The following is a 6,113-nucleotide window of genomic DNA, read 5'->3' on the forward strand; positions in this document are numbered from 1 at the left end:
TGTTGAAGATTGGCGTTCGTCGATTTGTGTATCGAGAAAAGAATTGATCGAGAAAAGAAGCAGCGTTGGAGTGCTGCTCGAGTCCCTAGGGTTTCTAAACGCCAACGAGGTTAGGCGTAACGAAAAATTCAATATAATTCAATATTATATTAAAAGGCTTAAGCTTTAAGTCGAGGTTATACTCGATACCTCGATAAAAGAAAAGAAAACATAACAAAGAAATGAATGAAAGAATTTATAATGAATATTGTGATTACATATTTATATGTGTAAGTATATATGTATATATTCTTTGTTATGAAAATATTATTTAATGAATAAGAGTATTCTTAAATAATAAAAGAAAAGATTATGTTTCTTAGAGAAGAAGAAACGTCGGGTTTTTATATAAACTAAAGGTTTATAATTTACCTTTAAACTAAAGGTTTTCAAGTAAAAGAAAATGAACTAAAGGTTCATCGAGGTTGAGATATAAAATAAGACTAAAGGTCTTAAGCCGGATCGTGTATCTAGCTAACAAATACTCGTACTATAGGTGCGAGATAAAGAAGGGAAAGACCCTTGGACGGTGAGTGAAGCCGATCCTAAAGCGATAAGGTGAATACGCTCCCAAACTTTTAAACTTGTTTTCAAATGAGTCAAACTGTTATATGAAATTGTTTACAAGGAACTATGTGTTTCTAAAACCGTTATAAATAAGGGTATAAACCTAGCCCTCAGGCTGTGGTATACGTATGTCTGGATCCTTACATAGGTGGTACTATGCGGTGAATGGGCACATCGCACCACCCTTGGTCGTAGGATGCTCTCTTGCAGGGATTACGACCTTATGTGTATATTTACGGGTACTTAACTAAGTCGAACGCTGCGGTGTTTGCTGAGGTGACCTAGAGTATAGGCTCATGTTTATAACGTGTTATTTGAATTTGTTATTCCTAATCCACGTTGGGCCGAGGCAGGCGTAGTCTCGAGGGGTAATAAAGTAAAAGTAGTTATTTTTGCGTTAGCGTGTTCACCAGCATTCGTTGCTGACGTATTTTCTTACATTTTTGCAGGTGAACAAAGATTAGCACTTGGAGTATCGAAGTGCTACTTATATTCGATGGCTCGGATTTATTTTGTGTTAACTTTAAATGGTGGTGGTTTTGTAATGTAAAAACAAGAAATCTTTTGTACTTAAGTTTGGGAATCTTTTAAAATCCCAACTTTTGATTATGTAAATAGTTACAACTTAAATCCACAAGTTTTACAAGTCTTCCGCTAATTGAATGCAACTCTGATTTATTTACACCTGTGGTACCAACTATTGATCATACTCCTAGGCCTAAGATGGGGGGTGTGACAGGTTGGTATCAGAGCCATCGATCTTAGCGAATTGGATATGATAAAACAATACCCAAGCTTCGATCAAAGTATAGGAAATAATTGTTTATTTGATTTAGGGATAAGATAGGCTGGTAACCTTTCTTTCCCTCTTCACATTCTAAACCACCCAAAATTTAGATGTCATTTAAAGCTCACATCGAGAACTTTGTACGCAAGGCTAAGGAGGCCGGAATCGCCGAACCTTTCTCTGAAGACAATATGATGCGAGAAAATATATATATAAATAAAACACGAATCGCAACTAAGCTTTAAAAAAACCAAATAATCTATCCTAGTTCACACAAACGGCAAGTGTACTGGTCGCGTATAGCAAAGATGAGGAAAGTCCGGATATCGAACTCGAAGACACGTGAGAACGGCTCAGATTATAAACCCCAATACAAGTCCTACCTTAATAACTAATTGATTTTATATATTTTTTTTCTTTTATTTTATACTAATTTAACTAACTTACTTAATTAGTGAAACTAACGAGAAAATTTAACAAGACTTAACAGTACTAACGGAGCTCTCAAATATGATGAAGGTGAACCACTTAGGTAAGGTATCTTGACGACTATCAACGACGCTCGGGTGACAACGAACACATAAAACCGGGTTCTAAAGGTTATCTGACTAGACAATTATAAGGGAAAATAGGTCCCCACGGTCAGTTTTACTAAAGACCCCTAAAAACGTCTAGAAAGAATAATAAAGCACGGTTGATTTTCTAAGTACCCAATTGATTTATTACTTGATCTGTATCAAAATCACAAATTCCTCTAAAGCTCGTAATCGTAACAAACCTAGGGAATAAGGGGTAATTCAATATTAAAGATTAAATAACTTGGCTTACAAAATAACCTAATCAACGGCTAGGAAACCGCACGTGGTCTCGCAACGGCAAACTAAATTGAATAGACCAAAGAGACAAACTAACTCCTAATGTCTTGGTCCAACTAAAAGGAGATGAGCCATTGAGATAAACAATTCTAACCAATCAAACCCTATGGTGACGTTTACCACAAACAACCAAAAACACCGAGTAATTAGTCTAACATGCAATCCTAAACAAAACACGAAACTAATTCATGTAAAGATAAAATAACACGAGGTTTAATTAATATAATATTGAACAAACTCACTAGCAATCATAGAATAAAACCATAATAATATGAACTTGACACTAGAAAATCAATTATATGTTCGTCACTCAACCCAAAACAATCGTCAACACATCGTTAATTAACCAAACCTAGGTAGTTCTAAAAGGTTTAGCTACTCGTATTAATAATAATCTCAAAAATCATATCAATACAGCAGCCAACATGATCCAAGCAAAATCTGAAACAAGAGATTAAAATACCAGATTAATGTATTGCACCTTTGTCGAACAGTGATACACAAAAAAATAACTTCTCTTTTTCTGCCTTGATGTAACTCGTTGCTGTCTCCGAGAGAATAATAATATTCTGCCTCTCGTTGTTGCTCTCAAGAATTATATTAATATTCCAGCCTCCGAATAATATATATGTTGTTCTTCTCAGCGCTGCTGCGATGTCTCTCCATATTATATATGATGTTGTAAAACTTATTTTGCAAGTCAAAGTCCAGCCCACTTCTTTTTTTCGTTCAGCCCAAAATTATTTGATTGATTAGCTTCCTTGGGTCTACAATAATAATACTAATTCACGTAAGTTTAGTAAATTGAAATTGAATTTACCATACAATGAATAATAATAATAACAATAATAATAATAATAATAATAATAATAATAATAATAATAATCAACGAGATACTGTGACCAACTCTTTCATATTTTTTTTTCTTTTTTTTTAAATATTAATAAATAATAATAAGGAAAAGGAAAAAAAAATGACAAATAAAATTTGTCATAAGTTTGCTCGTTGGTTTAGTAAAACCGTTTCAGTTTAGCTCGTTGTCTCTTGAAACCATTAAAATTTGAATATGAGCCACATAGAAATGTTATTCAATAAAAACTAGCTCAAAACCAATTAAAAGTGTATGAAATATTAATATTATTTATATATAATTCAGACCCCATAAAATATTCCCACACTTAAACATTTTTCGTCCCTGAAAAAGAAATCTACACAGGATCATAACCAAGTGAAAACAACAAACTCCCAGATTATTTAATATTATTAAAACAATAGAAACGGCTCGACATATTGACCGCGATTGCCGATATTGTGTCCACTTAAACCCAGCCACTAACCAATCAAGCCCCCCTTTGCATTAAGCATTTTAAGTCAAAAAATCAAGGCTACACCTACCCCATCTCAGACAAAGAGAGCTAGAAGAACTAGAGTCGAAGCAAACAGGTTCGACAAATCACCATAAGCCATGGACTAGTTGATGGTACTAATTAGATGCACTCGGTGAATTTTGATGGATGAATGGTCATGTGGAGGTCGTACGAGCTATTCCTAAATATTATTGGACTTTGTCCTATAGATTCCTAATTTGATATTTGTTGACTAAGAACCTTCGATCCCCAATAGTGTATCCTCAGAGTCACTATCCCCTTGGTACACGTAAACTCTAAGTCCCGTCTAGTATGTGCATCTTTGGCCTCTTTTACCAACTTTAAAGAATGCTTCTTTGGCATTTTACAATACATAACTTTCTTCACAAGCATTTTGCTTTTCTTGAACAACTTTTGAGAATACACAAACATAACTTTCAATACATACTTTTCTTTCTTTCTTTCTTTCTTTTTTTTTTTCATATTTTTTCTTTTTTTTCAATCTTTTATATCACCCTAAAATATATAACTATTTCTAAGCTCGTAAAAAGATGGACATGTGGTGTGTGCTGGTTTGAGTGCATCTAAGTATAACCATCTCAAAGTTTTCAGATTATGGTAATCCTCCCTAAGCATCGAAATTCGGTTTCACCATTTTTCAAATTATTATATATATAAAAACTGCTAAAGAGGACTATTAAAGCTAGTTGGGCCTACCGACACATCCCAAATCAGATATGTGAACCATCCCTTCTTTTATTATTATATTATATATATATTTTTTTCAGAACATTTCCTGCTTAACGTAGAACAAAAACAATTTTCAATGGACCTTTTTTTTCTTTAAAACTTTTATTTTTTATTTTTTTTATTGTTTAAATTTTTTTATCATTTTTAATTTTTTTTTCCTACAACTAAGTAAAATAAATTCCCATCCCCACACTTAGAACGAAATCGTCCTCGATGAGAACAAGGAAAAGAAATAAAATAAAATAAAAATAAAACTTAAAGTAATCAAAAGTAAAACAGAGAACGGGTTACTCCCCTGGTTTATTTGCAGATTCTTCATCGGCTGTGTATCAATCAATCGACCGTATAGCATTTCATTCGCGACCACAACCCCGAGAGAACCAGTTCCAAAACGCCATCAGAGCTACTATGAGCATAATAATACCTGTAATAACTCAAATTCGCTCGTATGTAGCGGCGTACATAACAGAAAACAAAAAACATAAGAAATAAACATATTTTTGTGTTTTTGTATTTTTTATATTTTTTTAGATTTTGTTGGTTTTATATTTTTTTATTTTTTATTTATAAATGAAAAGACAAACTAAACACCCTCAAAATCAGCTGCTCGAATGGAGATTGAGTACGAGCGGCTTCAATCCGGAGGATCCTTAAAAAAAAAAAAAGGCAGATAAACAAAAACTCGGGCTGCCTCCCGAGAGCGCTTGGTTTAACGGGTCCTCAGCCTGACCTCACTCTCACTTCTAACCCAAAGATGCTGTAAGGAGCAAAACCTCGCCTTCCTCCATGCCCGCCTTCTCACCAATGTAGTGCTTCAGACGGTGACCATTAACTTTGAAGCTCCCATTCTTGTCTTCAATTTCTACTGTTCCATACGGGAAGACTTCCTTAACTGTGTATGGTCCATACCATCGGGACTTAAGCTTTCCCGGAAATAATTTAAGTCGGGAATTAAACAAGAGTATGGTGTCCCCACACTTGAACTTTTTATCACCTCTCAACTTCCTATCATGCAGCTCTTTGGTCTTCAACTTATAATTTTACGAATGTGCATAGGCTTGATCGCGAAGTTCCTCTAACTCATGTATCTGATGGAAACGGTTATCTCCAGAAGTCGAAAGATCAAGGTTAACAGTTTGAAGCGCCCAAGAAGCACGGTGCTCCAACTCAACAGGCAGATGGCAGGCTTTCCCATAAATCATCCGAAACGGTGTGGAACCGGTCGGAGTTTTGTACGCTGTACGGAAAGCCCACAAGGCATCATCTAATTTGTCGGACCAATCCTTCCGGTTTAGCCCAACCGTCTTCTCAAGAATGCGTTTGATGCCCCGGTTACTCACTTCCACCTGCCCACTGGTTTGTGGGTGGTAGGCAGTCGCTAGCTGATGGGTGACCCCATAGCGTTGCAACGCCTTCTCCATCTGCGCGTTGCAGAAGTGAGTACCTTGATCGCTGATCAAGGCTTTCGGTGCACCAAAACGAGAGAAAATATTTCGGGCAAGGCTCTGGCCTCGACCCACTTGGAGACGTAATCAACCGCCACGAGTATGTACTTGTTCCCTCTAGACGACGGGAACGAGCCCATAAAATCAATACCCCAAATGTCAAAAATCTCGCATACCTGAATTGCATTTTGGGGCATCTTATTTCGGGATGAGATGTTACCAACACGCTGGCATTGGTCACAGCTTTTAACGAACGCGTGAGAATCTTTGAAAATCGAAGGCC

At 35.8% G+C, this 6,113-nt stretch overlaps 1 long non-coding RNA gene across 1 annotated transcript; it reads left to right on the forward strand.

Annotated features, from left to right (window-relative positions):
* The first annotated feature begins 1,701 nt into the window (after positions 1-1,701).
* On the forward strand, positions 1,702-4,232 carry LOC143547791 (uncharacterized). Its single transcript, XR_013137844.1, has 2 exons — positions 1,702-3,067; positions 3,283-4,232. It is a non-coding gene; the product is annotated as an uncharacterized LOC143547791 (long non-coding RNA).
* The last annotated feature ends 1,881 nt before the right edge of the window (positions 4,233-6,113 follow it).

The sequence above is a fragment of the Bidens hawaiensis genome, unplaced genomic scaffold (assembly GCF_021521415.1).
Source record: "Bidens hawaiensis isolate Kalapana, Puna unplaced genomic scaffold, B.hawaiensis_p1.1 tig00014831_1, whole genome shotgun sequence".
NCBI lineage: Eukaryota > Viridiplantae > Streptophyta > Magnoliopsida > Asterales > Asteraceae > Bidens > Bidens hawaiensis.